Source organism: Xiphophorus hellerii, chromosome 5 (genome assembly GCF_003331165.1).
Source record: "Xiphophorus hellerii strain 12219 chromosome 5, Xiphophorus_hellerii-4.1, whole genome shotgun sequence".
In the NCBI taxonomy this organism is placed as follows: Eukaryota; Metazoa; Chordata; class Actinopteri; order Cyprinodontiformes; family Poeciliidae; genus Xiphophorus; species Xiphophorus hellerii.
The window spans coordinates 28,684,564-28,708,832 of NC_045676.1; the positions used below are offsets into that span (position 1 = coordinate 28,684,564).

The 24,269-nt window shown below is 39.2% G+C and overlaps 1 protein-coding gene across 2 annotated transcripts in view; it reads right to left on the reverse strand.

Moving 5' to 3' along the window:
- Positions 1-24,269, reverse strand: part of LOC116720303 (protein phosphatase 1 regulatory subunit 29-like) — a 199,969-nt gene that overhangs the window by 97,555 nt on the left and 78,145 nt on the right. The gene's annotated exons all lie outside the window — the stretch shown is intronic.

A 24,269-nucleotide genomic window follows, 5' to 3' on the forward strand; every position in this document is an offset into this window, starting at 1 on the left:
GCTTACCACCAAGCCGGACCGTCGCTGGCAATATGGCTCACGAAGATCTAACTTCCCTGTTATGTGGCCGATTACCTAAAAGCGTTTCGGTAATCCCTTTCTGTCGGTCGCTACCAGCCGTTGGAGCAGGACGTATGGCGATCCTCATTGGCAGGAAACTAAACTCCGGCCCGACGTTGACTCTCGGTCTCGTGTACGTGCTTTAGTCTACCGCGCAGTAGGAATCCTGACTTGTTCTACCCTTTTCCTTGCGTTCTCTAAAGAGCTTTTGGGGGATTTACAGGCCCCTATTATTTAGCGATCCAACTTCGTCTCATTGCCCCCAGCATAAGATAAAAACACTCCAGGATTTCGAGAATTACATCCACGCATTCATCCGTAGTTGCATTAATTAATTAATTAGTTAAGCAGGATTCGTATATCCGTACAACTTAATCATATTACAGCAGATCACAGGCAGCCAGTCTGTCCCTCCAGGTCCAGTTATAACTCCCACATCTGCCTCCGTGCAAAGCATTCCTACAGCTTCCCTTCAGTTCTTTCCTACATCCGCAGTCTGCTCGCTGGAAGCAACTTTCACGCTAAGCTTTAGCAACCTACCACATCATCTAGTCTAGTCTGGTCATCTAGTCTAGTCGAACCCCGCTGTGAATTTCTTCTCAAGGGATTTCTAAGCATAGCTCCTCTAATCCTGATAGCTGGAAACCCATCTCATTCCCATCACTTGGGAATCTTATCACTGCACACCAATCCGGCGCCTTCGTCCCCTACATCAGAGCTCCACTCATGCGCTTTCCTCCTAGCCTTCTATGGATTTCAGATAAGGAGTGAGTTCACACTGCATCTAAAGTATTCAATCAGTTAGAGACTATCTAACTCGATACTAAATTCTTCCCTGACCACTACAACCGCTGCCCGTTTCATCTGCCACCTCAGACTGATCTCAGCTGAGATCCTCCCCCTTGCCACTTCTCGGGCCATTCTTTTAGAATAGGCGTTGCCACATCGCCATCGTCAGGCGTCCCTTCAGCTTCTCTCCTTCAGCTCGGCCGCTGGTCATCCCCGGCCTTCTCATCCTATATCCTACCAAATCTTTCAGCTGTGCTCGAAGCTCCACATGAAATGTCTGCAGGTGAGCATCTCTCCAAATTACTGGTGGTGGAGCCCTAATCACCGTAAATAGCTACTAAATGGTGAAATTCTTCTTTTTGTTTCATTGGTCCCACAGTGATACTTAGTGGTTGATTTGTGCTTTATTTTGAAGAGCGGTAGATTTCTTCTTTGCGTATTTTGTGTTAGGCACTTCCTGTTTCGCTAACCACGCAGAGTCAGCGTTAGAGCCTGAAGAAAAAGAAAATTTGTAAAATAGCGCTCTTGGAAAGCAGAATGAGGTAGGAATGTGCGCAATTGTGTTTTGTGAACATTTATGTTTATTTATACATTATGTATCCTTTATTTATGCTACAGTTTTCACGGTGTCTGACAAGAAAGGTCAAGATTAAACTGCACCCGTTCGGAACTCCCTGCATCTGGCTGTTCATTCCGAGAGGCCGCTACAGTCACCTCTAACATTTATTTCACACCTAGGGAAGCTAGCAGGGCCCAACAGGCCCTCAGCCCTGCCGGCTTGGCCTCGCAGTCCATCACGCTGCTTCGCCATCAGTCCCGCCAGCGTGCGGGCCCTATCGCCTATCAGTCTCGTCAGACTGCAGGCCCTGACTGACGCCTATCAGTTCGGCAGACTGCAGGCCCCGACCCACGCCTATCAGTCTCGTCAGGCTGCAGGCCCGACTGACGCCTATCAGTTTCGGCAGACTGCAGGCCCTACCGACGCCTATCAGTCCCGTCAGACTGCAGGCCCTACCGACGCCTATCAGTCCTGTCAGATTGCAGGCCCGACCGACGCCTATCAGTCTCGCCAAGCTGCAGGCCCTACCGTCGCCTATCAGTCCCGTCGACTGCAGGCCCCGACTGACGCCTATCAGTCTCGCCGAGCTGCAGGCCCCAACCGACGCCTATCAGTCTTGTCAGACTGCAGGCCCCAACCGACGCCTATCAGTCTCGTCAGACTGCAGGCCCAACCGACGCCTATCAGTCTCGTCAGACTGCAGGCCCAACCGACGCCTATCAGTCTCGTCAGACTGCAGGCCCAACCGACGCCTATCAGTCTCGTCAGACTGCAGGCCCAACCGACGCCTATCAGTCTCGTCAGACTGCAGGCCCAACCGACGCCTATCAGTCTCGTCAGACTGCAGGCCCAACCGACGCCTATCAGTCTCGTCAGACTGCAGGCCCCAACCAACGTGGTGCGCCTATCAGTCATCCGACTGCAGGCCAGCCAGGCCTCGGCCCGGCTCCCTCTTTTGGGGGGAAGACTATCCCGAGCTCGCCGAGCAGACCGCCTGCTCACGGCGATCCTCGGCTCACGGTCTTCTGCCGGGTCCGAGCGCCAAAGAAATTGTACCATTAAATCTTTTTAACTGCTATTTTCTTCTCTGTGTGAGTCTCTCCAGATTGAAATGGAGCCTTGGCGAAAATTCAAACTGGGAGACTCGACCAGCTTCACCACATCATCTAATCACTACGCCCGACCGCAGCCAATCCGGACCGGAGCTTCACGCCACTCCAGCCAATCGTCGTCCAAAGACACCTTCAAAAGTCCGAGCTACCCTGGGGTCTTCCTGCTCGTCAGCCGTGCTTCGACCCACCTCCTCCCCTTCTCCACCTTCACCATGAGGGTCGTCGTCCAGGATCCCTTGTCCCTCTTCCTCTCCAAGCTCCGCTCCACCACCAGTTTCGGTCCCAGGGGGAAGACTATCCCGAGCTCGCCGAGCAGACCGCCTGCTCACGGCGATCCTCGGCTCACGGTCTTCTGCCGGGTCCGAGCGCCAAAGAAATTGTACCATTAAATCTTTTTAACTGCTATTTTCTTCTCTGTGTGAGTCTCTCCAGATTGAATTAATTGAATGTGACCTAAATCATTAAATCCGATCTTATCTGAAGGGAAGCATGAATTCAAAAAAAAAAAACAAAAAAAAAAAAACTGGAAGGTCGGCCATGAAAGGCGGTGAGGGTGGGGGAGGAAAAAAAAAAAATCAACTTTCATCTGAGAGCGACGCAGAGTTTAGACGGAGGCTAGAAGACGAGGAGATGCGGAGCGAAGCAAACAGACCCACAATCATACGAAACAAAAACAAAGCCGATAATATGGATCAAAAATGCGCGTCGTAAAAATGACTTCACACAAAGAGGTATCTGATGTGGCGTTTTTCAGCAAAAATTTGTCTTCTTCCTGCATCCTTTCATACGTCTCACATAGCCTCTTTTGATCATTTCTGACACAAGTGCTTTCTCCCCTATAGCTCCACCATCATCTCCTCTCATGTGGGTTATAATGTCTCCCAGTCATTCCTCTCTTATTAATCTTTGCCAGGCGGACTTATTACTCCACCCTCCCCTCCTCCTCCCGGATTTCATCCGAACCACTTTCTCTCCTAACTGTCTTCCTTTCTTCACTTCCTGGATTTCCACCCTCACCCACACCTTTTCATTTTTCGTCAGTGATCCAGTGTGCCGTGGCATTCTCAGTGTGCTTTAGCGCAATCATTGGAAGCAATAAATGTTATCCTTGCTGGACTTCATTTAGGTGGTAGAACGAGAGGCGACTCAGGGACACACATTTTGGATTTCTCTCTTCTGTTTTTTCACAGCATCGCGCACAAACTCAGAAGTTCTCTCGGTCAGAAGGATGTGTAATGTATGCGCGTTTTTGACCCACCTGGTTAAGGTTTTTACAGTTGGCAAGCTAGCTTGTTATACTTTAGAAGATCTGTTTTAAGAACAACTCTTTTTTTTCTTTTACTTAGTTGTTGATATCAGTTGTTTATTAATTATAGAAGAAATGTTTCAAACTGCAAACCACATAAATTTACACAAAACAGAACATTTCTCAAATGTAGTCCTTTGCTGCTGATCAGCTGGTCATGAAATTCTAAAAAAAAAAAGAAAGACTTGCCCTGTTAAATTAATCGCCAGCAGTCAGTGCTGTCCGGACATTCCTGCTCCATAAATTTACCTTCATTAATTAGCTTCAGCACTCGGTGGTGTTTTCACAGTGTGTGAGCCAAATCAACCAGGGAAAACTAATTAAAAGTGGTTGAGCTGCAGAACAGATCTGCTCTCCATACGAATATGTATCCAAACTTTTAGTAGGCCCCCCATCAACTCTGTGTACGTTCTAACAGAGCGCATCATGTTTCATGTTTCCCAAGGTTGAAAATATTTTTGAGTTATTTTCCCACTAAACGACTAAACACAACCTTATGCTGGTCCAACATCTGCACCTTGCACCACATGGCCTTTTAGCCTCTCCCTCTCCCCACAGTGGCTTTTAATATTATTGGCCAACAGTAGTATAGATATGGGAATGTTTTGATATATTATTTGTATATGTTACAAAAGTTTGATGTTTTTTCTTATTGGTTTTACCTAAAAGTTGCTATAAAATTGTTTCTAAATTCTCAGACAAAACAAAAAACAGACTTTAAATGTTGGATATGTATTTTTTTTATTATTAATTAAAATGGCTCTTTGAATTAGAAAATGTGTTTACCTCAGGTCTACGTTGAGAATAAATAATTCTGTGCTTTCCTTCTATCTCTGCTAGCTAGTTGCTAAGCTAAAGCTAGAGGAAAGGAGATGTTAGGAAATCAAATGAGAGCTATGGGTGGAGGAAAGGATTCACTAGGGAACAGCCTTTTTGGGGCATAACTTAGAGGCTAACAAAGAAGATCACAACCCCTTCTGGGGGGCCATTTTGTCTGTTAGATATTAAAGGTAGCAGGTCAGCTGTATTTTGGTATTAATAAATGGAATCCATGAATTCAACTCACTGACTCTTTTGTGACCTCAAATATCAAGAACTCAGCATGGAGAACGTTTAATTCTCCACATCTATCACTCAAAATCTTAATAAAACACATTGTTTGTGATTGCAACAAATTAGTTGTCACCTCTGTTCTTTCCTCAGTGAAATATCAGAGGAAACAACAGTCGTATTTAAACACACACACACACACGCAAACTCAATCGTCAAACCGTCGTCTCATGTATTCAATCTAACAAGCAATATATCTGGTAGCCTTGCCTCAATGATGTGCGTAAAGACAAACACATCTGGCGCATAGACATCATCAAAGTGGACCAGTTGCCTGGTAACAAATTTTGCTCTCTCACAAAAAACTTTTTTTTTTTTTTGTGGATATGGACATGGTTTGAAGAAGAGGAGCATAGACGGCAAAGGATAAGGAGGCAAAAGATGGCTTAAAATATGACAGGAGTCATTGTGCAGAAGGCCAAAGAATGGATGAAATATGAAAATATTTTTTGTGTGAGGATTCAAACATCTATTTAAAAAAAAAATCGAGATCCTGATCTATAACTACAGGTGCCTTTGTACACAAAAGACTTGAAATAAGCGTCCATGTAGTGCTTCCAAATAAAAATTCATATTTACTTTTTGTTTTGCACCAATGTATTTACATTTTTATTGAATTTTCATTAGAAAGCATTATCCAGTTTCCAACGGATGGAAGGAAAAGCCACTCCTCTCAAACTCTCACCCAAATTCTGCCTCATTTTACGCCCCAGTTGATCTTTACCTTCTACCTTCACTAATTGGGCACATCAGATGACTCCATTCATTTAGACAGGTGGTAATTGGAGATCTCAGAGGTGCAAACAAAGTATCAGAAGGGAAAAGACAGTGGGTGAGAATATATAGGATGGACTGATGCTAAAGGCTAAAAGGTAGCAGTTGAATTTATCTGACTAGATAAATTCAAATAAGAACTGCAAAGAAGAGCAAAATGTGGGATGAAACGTGTTACAGACACTGAGAAAGATAAAATTCTGCACCTGCCATGTTTTTCACAAGCGAAATTAAAACGTTAACATACGTTTAAACTGAATGCTAGACCCTAATTTGTATTCCACTCACTCTGTAGTCATTAGGAAGAAACTTTTCAGGTGGGAAATGGAGCATCCTGAAAGCGGGTACGTGCCTTTTAGGCCAGAGATGGTTTCCATAGTGATGTTTGTCTTGATGCAGAAGGGGGGAAGCAGCCGAGGTGCATTAGGATGTGAGAGGTGGGTCCTTCGAAAAAGACTGAGATGTGAAACGACAAAACATTTGGAAAGAAAAGTGATTTATAAATTGGGAGCTGAATTATTTTCAGTGCGCAACACAGCAGAGACAATCCTGTGTTCTTACTAAAGTTGAATATCATTGGACACACATGGAAAGAAAAAAAATGCTGAATTTTCAGTCACTTTGACCTCAAACTACCTCCAGAGTCAAACAGGAAGTGATGTTGCTGCAAGATCAACACTGAACAAATAAAATAGGCGGCAACACTTTATTTGAAGGGGTGTGCATAAGAGTGACATGACACTGTCATAAACCTAACACTTGTTATGAACATGAAGGAGTCTTCAAGTATGTTTATTTCTGTCATTCATTAAATAAGGACACTTTTAATGCAAATTTGCACTAAAACTTTGCATTAAAAGCGTCATTATTTACCGAATGACACGTCATGAAAACAGTCAGACATTCATAAAGACTCCTTCATGTTCATGATCGGTATTATATCATGTTTATGACAGTATAATGTCAGTCATATGCACAACCCTTCAAATAAAATGTTACCAAATAAGCTAAAGCACCAACCAAATGTTTATCAATGCAACAGATTTTATTTTAAACCTCAAGTAAGCAAGTCAATTGCAAAAAAAAAAAAAAAAAAGCAAAACAAGCCTCTGCTCTGATTTCCACAGAGGCATTATTGAATAAAATTATATTTCAAATTAAACTGCTAAAGAACAGCAGAAGACTATCTCTATTGAAGAACACACACACACACACACAGAACCATTACACAGGCTGTGCAGCAGCAAAGGACCTCAGGGTTCAAGGGATCTTATAGTTGGTAAAGCAGCTTTACATCCGTATCTGAGGGTATAAATCACCGGATTTATACCCAGGTTGAAATTACTTAGAGACTTTTTTCCATAAGGAACATCCAGTCCTCCGATAAAGTCACTTCATTTACTCTGCAGAACTTAACAGAGGTGTGCATGTTGTAATATCCTCAGTACTGGTGAGTATTAAGTAAAGGTAATTTGATCATGGAATAGATTGTTTTAATTAATGATTAATCCAGGAGCATAAACTGCACAATATTTAACCCTGGCAAAGTACAGTCACAATATTTAAAGATTACAGAAAAGCCTTTATATATGTTGCTGTTCTAACGGGGCAGTATTATATATTTTCCAGGTACATAGTCATTTTATAGCACTATCAAGGAATTGTTAACTTCAGTTGTTGTAAAAATTATATATATATCAAATATGACATAAGAAATTTGACTTCATAATTTAACACCTTGAAATTTGGCCTCTGTCTCTTTAAGAAACTTCTTCTCTTTCTGAAACTCCGCCTTCAGAAAGTCATCACAACATGTACATTTTACATAATGGACCTTACCAGAGGGGCCGCGTTTCATTGGCTGATGTCCATTCTACGTGGTCAACTGCGTGGCCGTCTCACAAACACATTTAGCTTCCCGTTAGCTAAGTACAGCATAATGGCAGAACTGATACAACTTTTACACCTTGAAGCCTGTCTGCTACACAGTCTTACGTTAGCTAAACAGATCAATATCCAATGTGTCTGTATCTGACATACACTAAAGATTTTATTTTAGCAGAAAAGGCTTTGGACTAAACTGCTACTTGTGTTAGCCACTCTAGCACCAAGTACAGCTAGCCGTCTTTAAAGGCCACATACCAAAACAAACTTTTTTGTTTTGGTGCGACAAAGTAATTCTGGGTCCTCCTCTGGCTGTGTTTCGTTGAACTTTAAATTGTTTTAAACTTTTTAAATCGCTGCTCTGAATGCGTCAATGGGCACCTGGAGGTGAGTGCTTACTTTTTGTCGCCATTTTCTGCCTTATGAAAACCAGCACACTGGCACAGTGCGCCAATGCACAGCGCTAAATAAAGTCCTATGCTTCCTTAATGCTTTCCGTGCCGCCAGATCTGGGGACTACGGTAGGTTTAATCACAACTAAATTGCTTATTTTAGCTAAATGCAGAAGTTTCAAACAAGCGATTCCCAAAATATATTTTTCATTAAAGTATCCGCCTCCCTTTACTTCCCACACACCTGTCCCCTATGCATAACTAAAGGTTTCCACTTCATCTCCTCTGTACATAGTTTTGCAATTTGTGTGCATGCATTTCTTTAGAGATAACGACAACGTCGCATCTTTTTGTCAGCACAGCCTGCATTAAAATGAGCATTGCAACGGTATTCTACACTTCTCTTTGAGGGGATGAATTGTAGCGAATAAACGCAGCTCCGTAAAGTCCCGATGTTTCTCCACTTAGCAAAAGAATGTTTGAAAGGAAGGAAGACAGACGGAAAAAAGTAAGTAAAGGGGGATTGAATTAGTGAAAAGGACAGATAAAAAAATACTGGATAAATAACTTGATAATATTTATGTGGAAAGCAGAAGAAGAAAAAGTTTCTGTCATCTACACCGACGAAGAAGATTTCAAAGCAAGGGAGGTGCAACACATGGGGAATAATAAATGACTCAGACATATTCCAAACTTGTATACATGCAGATATTATGCTCCTGCCTGTCAAAACCAAAAAGGACGCAGTCATTGTAGTGCAAAGCAGCAGCAACTCTATTTGTCTCATTCAAATTTGAAAAGATAAGGAAGTGATCTTGCTCAGCACATCATAAAAATGAAAATCTTATTCGTGATCATTCGGGAACGGCTGTTTATGCAATCTGCCCCAATTGGATACCGGAGGTCTGAAATTTGTTTGTTCTTCAATCTGATGGCTTGATGTAAGATTGTAAAATGATCTGGAGGACGGGTAATACGATCTGATTTTCACCTTATTGCCTCTGTTGCTTTTTTTCCATTACTGTTGGGAAATTTGGTTTCGTCTGTATTCGTTACTTTGAGCTTTTCAGGGTGTGCGCTCTGGTGATGTGGAAAGCTATTGTAGCCAGTTTGGGATATTCAGGAAAACCAAAATCTAATGGGAACCTAGAAAAGACTTTTGCTGTGTAAAAGTTGTTCACCTGTCAACGAAGCTAGTCAAAACTAAAACAGCACGTTCAGACGTCCCCAATTATGATGTCATTAATGTATTTTTCTAAATATTTTTGAAAGTGTTTTTTTCAAAGTTTCATAAATAATCAGCAGTTTCTGAAACACTTGAAAACTTAATGGAAATTTTGCACGAATCTGATGGGATTATCTAAATAAAAGACTAAAAATAATAAATATTTTTGTTGATAAGTTGCAACTAAGGGCAACAAGTAGCAGCAAACTTGTTCAGTGAACAGCTGACATAAGATTTCCTAGTGCTTGGGTGCCTCGCCCTTTTCTGATATTGCCCTGGGCAACTGCCCATTAAGCCCAAATCAAAAACCTCCACTGTATGCACGTTTTCAAAAAACGTCAAAGAAAACGTTTTATTGTCTCAAACCAAACATGCCTAAAGATTCTCAGTTTTGCAAGTTTTTATATTCAAGACGGTTTAAAGGAAGTCATTTTGCTTTAAACGTTAATTAAAACATAAATGTCCCTCTTTGTTCATTTCCTGTGAAACTGGTTCGATGAAGCGACGGTCCAGCCGAGTGACCGCCGTCATATGCGCACGTGAAGCTTCGAGCTAGTAGACGTGAACACGAGGGCTAACGACACAAGGAAGCTGAAAACGTTGCCTTTGAAAGTTGCTGTTTTTACTATTAAAAAGACAAAGTCGCCTTTTAAATTCACAGTTGAAATTAAAAAGGCAACTAATAAAATTAAAATACTATTAAGAAGGAAACTCGGAGGGTCAGAGTATAAAACAAATATTACGATTGCCAGTCAGTGAAGGTGTGTAACATACAAACATACATTAACAGTTATTAATTGCTGAAATAGTCACAACATTCATATTTGCCTTAAAGTAAAACCTCTTGGCACTTCTGTTTAACATTTCATAGGCAAAACTTGAAGAGTACATACACTCACAGAAAAACAGGATTAATGCTTTAAAATATGTATAATGGTGGTTTTATTTGACAAAAACCAATAAATGAGAACCAAATGTGTACATAAAAGTGCATGCTTAAGTAAAGACATTCAAATTAGATTACTCTGACGGTAAAAGCCAGGGTCAGAACTGTCAGGATTACAAATTATTTTCCAACCTTGTCTGTGCATGTTTAAAGGGAGTGGGCTACATTCAGTGCAAACGTTAAATAACAAAGTTATGCCAGAGAAGGTCTTACTGTCAGCTTTTCTACTGATGCATTTGCATTAAACCAAATGAAAAAAAAAAGAACCGTCAGTGACTCTTTTTTTATTATTATTAAAATCAACTGACAGGTGTCACATTAAGCGATATGATAGAAATAATATTTAATCACGTTTAAATTTATAATGATCCAACGCAGCTCTTTTAGAATGACAGCTGCCAGTAGCACTTGTGTTGTGACGAGTTAGGCCAATTTTTCTAAATGTCTAATAGTATCATACAACTCTTGAGTTTATAGAATAGGAAATGAGTTCATATTTCAGCGGCTCAAACACTGACTTCAGGAAATTGTTACTGTTCACAACTCAAACGCAGAGTTGTTTAATTAAGTTTTTTTTTTTTCTTTGGTGGAGATAGTACCTTCTAGCTGTGTTCTTCATACGACAAGGAGTGTATTGTTTTTCTTGAATCCTTGTAGGGAGGAGCGTAAAAAAAAAAGAGAGACTTTAAATTTAACGCATCAGACCAAGTCTCAGTCGGGACCTGAAGTCTTTGAACACACCAAAACGCTGGTGGGACAATTAGTGGCTGAAAACAGGGCCGAGACTACGTGTCTCATTAAATTTCACATAGCAATTGCCTCCAAACCTGACTCTAAATCCTGAATACCAACTTTCTTTTATGGCGCCCAACACGCTCTTTACAAGCTTTCCTCCATTAAGTGGATTCTTCAAATAAAGGATCAGCCTATGTAGATTTATTACTGTGTTTACAAGCTCACCTATTAAGAGAGCAACGCTTGTTTGTTTTATGTGATTACATTTGGTTTTATGATCAAAAGTTGAAACAAAGGACAGCGGCAAGTCTTACAAGTTGGACTATTTTGTCAGTCCAAAGCATGAGCTTCACAAGAAAGCAGCTGTTTGTCTGCTTATCTGTTTATTTGCAAGTACAATGCTTTAGAAAGCACCAAGGCATATACTTTACGTCAATTTATCATGAAAGTGTACAAGGGTCTGCCTGGCAAATTTGTCCTGTCTTTAACAATTGGTCTCAATTTAAACTAAGACCAAAAGTCTGGAAGTGATCCCAAGAATTTATGAGTCTAGTACCTACTGGGAACAAAATGCGATTCAAAGCCATATTAAGAATGTAAAGTGGAATAATTTAAACTGTGGGAGCTAAAGGGAGCTATATCGGGCTAATAAGTCATGGCATGGTGATTTAAAAGAAGACTCACGCTCGTCCCAGCTAATTATCCAGGTCTCAGTGTGGCCAAACCTTTCCTTTTGCTTTCTGACAGCCGTTCAGAGTCCTTCATTATGTTTCATGCTTCTAGAGTATGAAGTCACTTCTGTTTTCTGTGGGTTATTTCTGGATACTAGAGTCCCACGTTTTTAAGATGCCTTTGTTGTTATGTTGGCTGAAAAACCGTACGCTAGTGATGCAGTAAGTGGTGCTTTGCCAATTGCATGTATATTAGTCCTGCTCTCTCAAACATTTTGGCTAAGTATTTATTATGACTAGCTTATCAGTGTTACCCAGAATTAGACAGTCTAAAGCTTTCGTTTCTCACCATGCATGCTGTATGTTTTTGAAAAATGCATATTTTGAATGAAGTCCTGTCATGTTGTTGATGTATTTTTGTTGCTGTTGAAGGTGATGGTGTCCACAGTGTCCTGCTGTGTCACACCCAGGTATATCACATTTCTGTGAAATCAGAGTCTCAATTTGTTTCTGTATTTTTTTTAAATTTCATATCAACAATTTAACTGACCACCTAAGAATAAAATCTAAAGCGGCCCCAAGTCACTGATGCTTTTTCACATTCAGTTTCAGTTATTCAACCTCCCAAGGTGAGATAAGTCATTGACGAGTCATTGATGTGACATTATGTTGTGTAGTGTTACTTTTTTGTTGTAGTTGTGTATATCCGCAATAACTCAATAACAATACACATGGCGATAGAGAGGTGAACAATATCAATAGAAAATACATCAGACAGAATGTTCACTAATTTCACAGGTTTCTGATTTAGGACCGCAAGGCATTGTGGGGGATGTAGGCAGAGCAAATACTTCAGAGCCAGCTAAGAAAGGAAAGTACACGTCTCCAGTTTGGCAGTATTCCAGATACTTAAAACAAAAAACAAATCAATAATTATCAGTATTGACCGATATGAAACGCTTATATCGTGATACATTTTTCAGCAATATCGCCCATGTGCAATGTACATTATTTTTATTAACTGTGGGAAATTCTTTAATAAGTCCAAAAGTATCAAGCCTGATAACTTTTTAAGGCATCCCAGCAACGTTGAAAAGAAATCCTAGTGCGCAACAATGTGACAGGATATAAGAATTAGACGTATTCCTAATATTTGCTGCCTACTTGCAACATGAAGAAGCTGTTTGTAGACCAACTAACGTAAACCTTCAGCTAGGTGTTACTAGACAACATGTGCTATTAGCCGCCTAGCGTTACAGGGTTGTCGGACGCTGGTATCTTTCTCTGGCAGTCATTGGGTGATAGGCGAGGTACATCCTGGGCATGACCAGTTCATCACAGGGCACTAGACAATTTTAAAGGTCAAAATTGAAATTGCGATTAATGTACTACATCGTTTTACGTGGAAATGCCGTGCCCTGGTCTTATCTGCTCTACTTATCTGTTTTAGTATATAATTGACTGAGTCTAAAAGGGTTTAGGGTTGTAAATTAGATTTGTCTCCACATGGATGTTTTTCTATGTTCCCATGGTGTTTATCTCACTGGTTCCAAGGCAAGAAGGTCAAATCTTGGCTGTACTGCCCTTTATTTCTCTAGTCATCTATTAATCGTAACAGTGATTCATTTATTTTTTTTAGATATGAAACCATATGAAAACAAAAGACATCTAAATGTGCCTCCAGTCCAGTGGATGAACTTCCCATTTAGCAGTACTGATTTCTGTTCAGTTACAAAATGAAGACGGACATTTAGGCAGTGCAGATGTCTAAGTCACAAAGTAATCTTCACATTGCAGACTTGGACAAACCTGTAACTAAACTCCAACCTGCTGCTTTTCAGTCCACAATGATTTACTCTCTTGTGCCCAATTCAAGTCTTTCACCAGTCCTTCCTCCTCCTCCCTTCTGTTCAGTTTCTGTTCTGTTTTGGCTTTTTCCATCTGAATTCGTTCATCTATTATCTGGCCACTCTCCCTCTGTCTCTATCATTGTCTCCCTCTGTCTTCCATTAAGTCTTGTTCTCAGAATCCCCATAGCTGCTCCTTTCCTCTCCGCTTTCCTTCACCGGTCCCTGCGGTCCCCATTACAGAGAGAAGCAGAGAATCTTTTTTTTCCCTCCCTCCTCCTGCAGGGCAGCAATCATCGGTTATTAAACTTGGAGCCTAAAACAAATGTTTTCCAGCGGTGAAGGTTTGGAAACACATTTACCCCAGTGTGGTAACCGAGAAGAACACTCAGAAATTTCACATCTAGACACAATGATTTTCACACATTTTGAGGAACACAAATGTTCCCAGGTTTATGAACTATCAACAACACAAAGAAAATCGATTCTTATCTAATGAAATTAGATTATTAGAGAATTTGGATGTTTTCATACATCTTTGGAAAAGGCTTTGAAAACGTCTTCTTACCAGGGCTGCAACCAGCAATTATTAATCGATTAATCCAGTAGTTCCCAAAGTGTGGCACTGTGCGCAGTGCCACTGCAGGGGGGGCGAGGGAAGAGGTATGGATAAATACATTTAAAAAAAAGTTACACAAAAGTGTTTCACTGTAAAGATGGTTTGTAGTTCGTTTTGTTGCAACTGGAAGTGTGAAATAAACTTCAGTGGATTTTGAAAACAAAATATGTGTATAGGTTTATGTCTGGTTGAACGATGCGTGTGCCCAGTTGAGTTTTGTTTCTTTTTTGGGGGGGATTTTATTGTAATCCATAGAAAATCTTTGGGAACCACTGGATTAATCTATGAGTAATTCTGGTGATTAATTAGATTCAAAAAATGACACAATCTACAGATTTTCCATTTACCACTTATTATTTTGCAGTAATAGAAATCCATTAAAAGATGCAGATAAATTAGTAATATCGTTCTTTTTTTCAATAAGAAAATTAACATTAGCCAAAAATGAAATAGCATCCCATTCCTTTAGTAAATCTGAACCAAGTGAAGCTACAGCTAATCCGCTTTAGGAGCTTTGGCAAAACATTTACAGACAAAGATATTTTTATCTTAAAAGCTATATATGTTTCTGCATACTTTTGGCTTAATCACTACTCTGAATATGCTTAACAAATAGCCTTTTTTTGAGCCTGTATACTCAAGTTAACAATTAATCGATTACAAAATTAGTTGACGATTATCTCCATAGTCGATTAATCTTGATTAATCCGACAAATTGTTTCAAGCCCACTTTTTACCTCTCCAAACTTTGTCCTTGAAAATCAGCAATCATATCATCTCAATAGCTACTTGCCATTCTTTCATTATTATTATTATTACTACACTATTACCACTAATGTTCTCTAAAACGCCTCTGTTGTCTTCAATCAATCCATCAATCAATCAATCAATTTTATTTACAAAGCACCCATCATACTAGAAGCAGCTCAAAGTGCTGTACAGATCAATAAAACAAAACAATTACACTCCCTCACATGGATAAACACACAACAGTAGAGGACAACATATTAGCGCTCTGTTAATTTGGTCCCAAAGCAACCGTTTGCAGTGGAGTTTCGAGGCAGACTCATCAGACTGAAAGTGGTTGAACATGTTCGTATGCGCGCCACAGTTTTCAAATTTTTCTTCAGTTATGTGCTTTGTGATGGTCTATGATGTAAATAAGTAAATATGTTGATTGATCTAAATTTGTGGGTGATGAAATGTAAAAAAAAAGAAAACAAAAGTCTTCTGCTAAACAGCTTCTCAAAAACGTTTTAGCGCCGATCTCCTAATTCCAGCCGACGGATGAGCCACCTGGCTTTAACCATGGATTATTTCTCCATATATCCTCCTACAATATGCCTGGAAATGCATCTCAGTCATTTGGACGACTGATAAGGTTCCCACTCAGCGGCTGCACTGTGACAAATGTAATTCCCCTTGAGACCTTCTATAGACTTAATGGACAAAGCCCTTTTTTAACTTGACCTGGAACCTTGACAGTCCATCACTGGGCCGACTCAGAGCCCCGCCGCCGTGTGTGCTCTCACATCCAAAAGCAATTTAGAGCCAATCGATCTCGATATGTATTTAAACCGAGATGAAATCTGATTACCCTCAGGAAACCTGTAAGTTTATGGAGAAGGCATGAAAACCCGACACTCGACGCCACCACTGCACAGCCCGATCGTTAATAGATCTCAGCATTTGCAGTGCTGAACACCAGAAATAACGTGTTGTCCCCACACAATCAGTCGACTGAAACGGTGCACACATTCTAATATTTTCTGCTGAGAACAAGTAGAAAATTAAGCTTCGAGAAGTGGAAGAAACTATTTTGTCAAGAGTACGAAACTTTGCATTGCCCCTCTCAGAAAGCCGTCTGTCACGCAGGCTCAGGAAGTCATTAATCCAAAAGATTCCTGAGGCATCCGGTCTGTACCTGTTTAAGCTTTTTTCACAGGTAGTAGAAAATGGCTTCACCCTCTTGAGATTTCTAAAGCAGATATATATATAAAAATTTAAAACCATTGACAGAAAATCTATTTCCTGATTAAGTTCATGTACACCGACTCTGCTGAGGAAACATAGTCAGAATTTGGTTTCTTACTCTGTTGTCCATAATAAGATAGGTTGGTTAAACATACCTCTGATTTTTGTTGTGTTTTTCTAACACTACTGAATAATAAATTTAAAACCTGGATCATATTTTTCAGATTTATACCATGTGATGCAGTCTGAAGGGTAGCCCAGGCTACAACTTTTATAGTGTCTGGCATAAACAATTGATGGGATTAATTGGAGTAATTGTGATTAATTCTGATTAATCGTGATTATTCGATTATTGAAATAAATGTCAACTAATTTAATAATTGATTAAATGTTAAATGGAGTAGGCAAACTTAAAAAAAAGGCAATTTGCTGAAAAAAACAGCATATTCAGAGCAATAATCAAGCCAAAACTGTACAATATATATTATTATGTATTCTTGTTAAAAAAGGAATTGAATTATTTGTTTTTCCATCTTTTAATGTGTTTCTAATATTCCCTAGAAAATGCTTAAGTAGTTCAATAAAAAGTCTGCCAAATATCCTAATCTTTTTAATCGATTAATCATCACAATAATCGATTAATCAATTACTAAAATAATCGACAGTTGCTGCCCTTACCTGGCAGTAGTGAATAACACAGCGACAACAATGAAAGAAGATACTTTGAAAGGCAATAGATTTGTTTTTTTGGTCTAGTTAGCAGCATGCTCTGTAGTAATTAGAGTACCTTACTGCACAGAGACCTGAAATCTGTTAATGCTCCACGTCTCGCTACACATCAACCCCCAAAATCGTACAGTTTTTGAGTGGGTGTCGGGAGTTTGGAAGAAGCAGGAAAAAAAAAGAGGAGAAGACGGGAGACGGAGATAAAAGGACAAAGACTTTTGCCCCCATGAGGGCAGAAAACAGACAAGAGTAGGCGATAAACACAGAGGATGATAAAGCAAGGCTCAGCCTTTGGGGAGTAGTGTAATCTGAAAGCAAGAGACCAGAACCGGCAAGGGCCATCTGATGAAACCTAACAGAAAGGAGCAAGAAAGGGGGGAAGAAAATGGAGGGAGATATTGGACATCCACTAAAAGTTGGTGATGTATAATTTAAGGAAGCCTGTTTTCCCGTGTTCGCTGTTGTATCTGAATTATATTTGTACCTGTTCTCTTTGGACGAGCCCGGTTTGTATTAATCCCGTGGATTTGCAATAACTCTCTCTTGATGCCTTGTTATATCCATTTCCATTTTTTGGAAGGTTAAGGTGTGTTTTCAGTTTCTGTGCTGAGAATCAGGATTTCACGCCATTTTCTTTCTCATATGAATCAGCATGAATCCGACATAAACCCAGCTTCAAAATAAACTCACCAACTTATCCAAGCACAGTCAATGCTGAAATTATCCAACCTCTGTTACAAATTAGGGTTATTGGCAAAATATACAAACTATCTGCTTCAATTATCCTTGATTGTTCAAAGCTATTTTATTTCCTCTGACCTATTGGGTATTTTTATTGATTTATCTATATTTCTAACATGCAATGAAACGTTTTTGTCAACGATCCAGATTTATGAGCTGTTCTGTCCCAATCAGACCTAATGCAAGTAATTGATTGAGTAAGTCAATGAGTAGTCACTGGCAGAAAGTGCATAGTGTTGAATTTGGATTAGATGAGATTAGTTTGATTTTACTATTTACTCCTAAGAAAAAGAACTGTTAATGGATGGTAGACCAAGACGCATTTTCAAAACTTCAGTGTAAATGAACAGATATTGGAAAGGCGATGTAAAGGTTTGGAAAACATTGTTCCTCTGAACTGCTAGGATAACTTTAGAATTTTCCTTTCTCCACTTGACTCTCTGGAAACGTCGTCACCATTTGCTCGCTGAAGAAATTTCAAACACAAGATACTAACTACAGGAGTTGGGTTGTAAATAGTTACATTTACTCAATTACATTTACTTGAGTAACTTTTTTGGGAAAAAGAAATTACATTTTGGAGTATTTTTACTACTCTGTACTGTTTACTTTTACTTGTGTAATTCTATTGTGACGTATTTCTACTCTTACTTGAGTAAAGTTTCTGGATTCTCTACCCACTGAATGGACAACAAACATGTTTTAACCAAAAGGTCACCAGACTCAGACACACACCTGCAGTTTTTGCTAAAGTCTCATAAGTTTTTTTATTGAATGAAACTGATTTGGAAACATTTTCTTTTGCCTGACTTTATTTTTTGTTACGTAAATGAATTATTGTCATTTTAGTCCGTAAAATATCAAAATTTCCAATTAAGATTATATTTTGGTCCATCTGATTATGTAGTTTTTAAATATTAAACCATTAAAAATGTGATCAGTTACTGAGTACTTGAGTAGATTTGATTTGATTTTTTACCAAATACTGTTTTAGGCTTACTTTAGTAATTTCTTGGACGGCTACTTTTTACTCTGACGGTGCGTTCACACCAAACACGTTTTGAGCATCAGGCTTCGAACTCGAAACGTCAGATGTGTTTTTCAGGCGTGTAACACGTTTGGTGTGAACTCACCATTACCTGGGCAGAAATAAGTTGAAGTAGTGCTACTCTTGCATGAGTGTAATTTTTGGATTCTTTACCCCTGTCTGCTAACTACCTATGAGCCCCATTTAAGTTATTTTGTCATCTTAGTTTCTTTTAAGCCCTCTATTGGCACAAGTACACACAATAATATTTGGCTAACCGAAAATGTAAAATATTTCCTGCACGTCTTTCCCCCTTCATTCTCTTCCAATTTTCTATCCGATCTGCAAATAAGCGCCACTAGCGCCAGACAAACCTAAAAATAAATAAAATAACAGCTCACATGAATTGCCTGCTGCCTGCTGTGTCATTTAAAATCAGATTTTTTTCTCTTTAGCATGGCAGGGTCGAAGGAAGAAAACAACCACGTCCACATCAGAGGTAAATTCAGATTGCACGAAAAACTGAATCTTTTCATTGATTGTTTGGGTTTAAAAAAAACACAGAGGAAGACAGGAAATGTATAAAGATCCCAAACAAATTACTTTTTGCTACGGTTTCTGTGTGTTATGTGGGTCTGACAGCTTGTCCACACGTGGCAACACACAGACACACACACACACACACCACAGTAATGCAGCGTTCAGATGAGATAGGCTGTGCCGGGTGAGCCTCCAGACTCAAACACCATATTAGATCTGGTTGGCTGATCTTCCTTACCAATTTACTGGACACCTCTCCGTCCCTCATCCCCCTCTCCCTGCCTCTGTCCGAGCAACTTCAGAAATGTTTGCCCTTTCATCCCTTTTTGTTTGTCCCACAAGTTCCCCCCCCCCCTACAAAAGTTGGCTTCGGCCAGGCGGATATTTAGTTTCTTGGAGAAATCAGCAACAAGGAGGCTGTACGTAGACTTATTCCCCACAATGAACCAGTAAAATTTTATTCAAAAGGTTGTTCGTTCCATAAATGAATAGCTCCAATTGCATCAAAGAAAAGTAACATTTTAATAGTAAATATGGAATTGCATGTAATTTGATGTCGTTTTGAGTTTAGTGCATCTCAAAATGAATAGCATGATTGTTAGCAATAAGGTTAAATGCCTAGTAATCCATTTGAGTGATAGCTACTTATATTACTTATATCTTGGTGTCAAACTCAGGTTCATTTTGTCACATCAAAAATCTGAATGTTCTTAAAGGGCCGGTTGAGCTAGAATGTATTAATAAAACTCATTAAACTGTTAAAATATGAATAAGTTGTTGTCCCTCCAGGATTTTGATTGTTTTTTTCCTTCTTTTTTTTGCAATCCAAGTCACAGATTTTTCTGTGCTAATTTAGAAATATTTGCAAGGAACGTTTACGATATTTGAGCTAATGTATGATGTTAAATGCGATTTTAAACCCAATGTTTTTGACCAATTTTGAGAGAAATTTGCAGTAAAATCGGAGAAAATGTGGGAAGCTGTTTATTTTGTGTGAACTTTGGAGATTTGTGAACAACTGGAGGGATTCATTGATGTAGTTTGGAGTCTAGAGGGCCACATAAAAAGCTACGGTGGGCCAGATTTGGCCCTTGACTTTGACACATGTGACTTATATGAACAACGTGAGAAAATGACTGATCAAAATATCTTTTTGCCACCTCTTAGATGACATGTAAATAAGTATCGGTAAGCATTCATTTTGACCTTTATAATTCTATACCTGAAATGGTTTTGGTGCAGTCCTGTCTTTCTGTCTCGCATGCCAAACCGCCTGGTTTATTTCAATAACTTTGCTGTCGAGATGTAAGTGATCTGACGTGTTGCAGATGCAACATTTTAGCCTGAAGTGCTGCTAAAGCGCATAAACAAGTTCAAAAGCGCAGCGCAGCTCCATCAGCAGCCTTCAGACGTTTCCCCCCCGGGGGAATTCAGCAGAGCATAAACGCTTTTATTGTTGGTGAAAAACCAACAAATCTGTGACATCAGAGCTTAGAGCCAGAAATCAAGAGTGCAAAGTAACTGAAAAGAGAACTATTCATCATAAAGGAAATCCAAAATAAGTTACAAATAACGATAATGGTCAAGTTTGTTTTTTTTTTCTTTTCTGTTTTGTAATTCCAGTTAAAAGGAACTAAAGACGTACTCGGCCACGCTTTTACAAATCACTGAGCGGTCAAAATATTGTCTCATGTCTTTCTTTTCAGAGCGATTTACTTGGTCACAGCTTAAAAAATAAATTGAGCCATGTCTGTGGGTTCGAACAAAAGGTGGCAGGCGCATGATGGTCAGTGAAAATTAGTGTGTGATTTTGTAATTTATGTTTAAAAAATGGGTATGACTTGTTGAACAAAAATAATTCCCTACGCTGAACTATAATTTTAGTAAATATCCGACCAGCGACGGATATAAACACTGGCTGCACTGACTGTGTTACGCCAGGCAAAAGCAAATCAAACAGCCAACAGAAAATCTGCTTCCCCAAGCTGACAACGGAATTACACACATCGATTACAGATGATCATTTCAACTGATTTTAAGTTAAAATGTCCTGCCATAAGTAACTTTTTACGAAGCTAATTCTTGTATTAAAGAGTCCAACACAATGTTGCGCACTAACTCTGATCAATTTTCCAATTTGCAACGAGAACGTGAGTGAAACTGAGTACAAGACATTCTCCTGGCTTTTTGTCCAAAGTTGAACAAAACAGAAAAGAAAAGTGAGTACAGAGCACAAGAATATGTTCAATGATGACAACCTGATGAGAGGGAAGAAGTTATTTGACCAATCAGGCTGGAATAAAGGAAAAGAATAAGAGGAAATCAGAGCACTTTTTCAGTCATTTTGCTGAAATGTGGCTTAATGACTGAATGAATCACCAACCAGCCAGAGTAAAAAAGGTAAATTATAGAAAATACATATATCAGGTCAGAAGAGAATAAAGAGAAAATTTCAATGCTTTTTAAAATGAAAGACTAACCGTAGAAGCAGCGGTTTAAGTAAAAATGGTAAAATAGAAAAAGCAAAAAGAGAAAATCAAGCCTGTAATAAAAAAAATTATGAAAAAACTAAAATAAAACAAACATAAAAATGTAAAGGAGAAAGTAAATTCTAAAGTTTTATCATTGAGTTTGTGTTTAATTATCTGCATGACATTTTTTGTTCAATGTTTAATTTAAATCATGTTTAATGTTTCAGTTTTGTCTGAAGCCCTTTTTGATTTTTTATAAAGGCAAAAGTGCAACATGGCTAAAATTTACATACATACAAGTATAATTTACTTATTGTTGTCACGGGATTTGGATGAATGGGCCGGTGGATCATCACATGTCCACAGAAATTTCACAAAAATTGTAAAAAAAATAAAATAAAATTAAAAGAAAATTCAAGTCAAGCAGATAGGGCTCCAAAAAAATTACAAAGCAAAAAGCAAGTAATCCCAACATTAAAACTAAGATGCAGGTGAAGAAAAGGGGAATGCTGGAGGGAGGGAGAATCCTGGACACAGGAAAAAATATTTATGTCAAATAAGTTCAATTAAAAGAAAAAATGCTGTGGTGACTGTGGAAGAACACAAACTCGGTGAGTAAATATACGCTTTGTGTCACGAGGAGGCATTAAAGAGATTAGACTGAGGCTTGTTTTGTGCTGCGGCTCCAGCCCACTGGGACTATTTTATTGGCTGCTGTGTCATGATTCTGGCATGAAAGCAATTTTGAGTGTTGCCTCTGACAACATCGATAAGCCAAATAAACGTTCAAGTGGACATGCTCCGAGAGAGGAAGGGGCGAGAAGAAGTGACAATGGAGGGATGTGGGGATATACTGCTGTAAAAAAAAACAAAAAACAAAGATAGAGATGGGGACTTTTTTAACAAAAGAAAAGAGAAAAAGATATTCCGAAATCAATCAAAGTCGTCATGGTTTGAAGGCAAAACTGAGATTTTAAAATTTGCAAACCATAAAATGGCTGCCGATGTTCATGTGCTCATGAATGCGTTCTAAGAGTTGCAGTTATAGACAACCAACATCTGTTAATACACACTTAGCAGATGTTGGCTAAGTGTATTGTACAGTGTGTGTGTATTGGGACAAAATGGGTCAGATTCTTAGCGCTCTACCGTCTCAGGATGGAGTACATCGCATTTCCCATCCACATCAAAGAGCCAATGCTCATCAAACTCAAGACGTTTAAAAACCATAACACTGTGGACATTTTTCAAATAGTAACCAGCTTCAGCTTCTATAAAATGGCATGTATTGTAAGGTGAGAACGCATCCGTTTTGTAGGTAATTATTTCTTCTTTAACAACAATGATGAACAACAGATGAATAATGGGGAAACATCGTTTAAGAGGTATAATTTCTTGTCATTAAATTGACTTAGAATTTAAAGAGATCCACAAACACTGAAAACACCAAGCAAACTAACACCGAATCCCCTCAACAAGTGAATTTGTTGTTTACGCACCAATAAATCACACGCTATGAGCAACGCTTATAATCAGATCATCTAAAACCTTGTGGGTTATAAACGACTAAATCTGCGTCAAATACGATGAAGGAAGCAGACGAGACAGAAGCCTGTTGAACGCGGACAGAGTGAAGACATCAAAGGACAGTAAAATGAAAGCTGGTGGAGGGTAGAGAAAAAAAACCCCAGAAAGAACAGAGATGTGGATGAAATGTCGATGAGGAGAGAAGGTTAACTTTTAGTTTGTGGGGCCAAAGCTCTGTACAAAGGAGCCATGTGTTGCTGCTTTGCTAAAAAGACAAACTCTTGGATGTATGCTCTCATGGGATGCCAGAGAAAGGTCATAGTGATTCTGACCTGTTGTTTATTTTTCTGATCACTCAGAGTCAGATGAAGCACTAGGTGGTCGCTACATCCGTCTGATACTAATGCCGTTTTTAATTGCACGATATCAGTAACAAATGTTTTGAGGAATACCTGAAATATGAAGTGATGAAAACTTTTCATTACAAAGATATTGCAAAAAGACGACCTCACCGGGTCCAAAAGGACCCACTTACGCATCAGAGGGTTTATAGAGGAGCCATGTTGTGATAACTTCCAGAAGGCAGAGTTTCAGAAAATACAGGAGCGTCTTAAAGAGACAGAGGCTCAATCTTGTAGTCAAGTTTCTTTTGTCATGTTTGATATATGTAGCATTTTTATAACAACTGACACTTACATAGTTACTTGGTTGTGCAATAAAATGGCTCTGTATGCCTGAAAAATACATCATACTGCCACTTAAAAATGAAATTGATCCTGTTAATCTTGTTAGTAGCATCATTTATGGCATTGTTAGCAGCATTACAACTGACTAATTTGAGAAAATGTATAATATATTGCCAATTTCTAAAGTAAAGTTCATTTGTTAATTAGTCAAAACTGCTAATTTCAAAGTAGATCAACTAGTCTATTCTCTATTAGCGGTTATAATCCATCCAGAGTCTTTTCATTCCTGGCGTTTCAAAAGTGATCTTCTTAAGCATGCACTAAAACCAACTCTTCCATCTCCCTGACGCTTTTCATCCACATCCATAGTTGCTCCATCTTCCACTCTGATTTTTCTCGTCACGTTTTTCCTTCTTTTTTTCACCCCTCCTTTCCGTCTCCCTCTATAACAGTGTCAACCCTTTAATAATATACAAGCCCCTTGTCTTTCCTGGCAGCGGTGGCAAGATTCTTTGCAGGATTCAATCATGGCCCCCCCGCTAATGAGA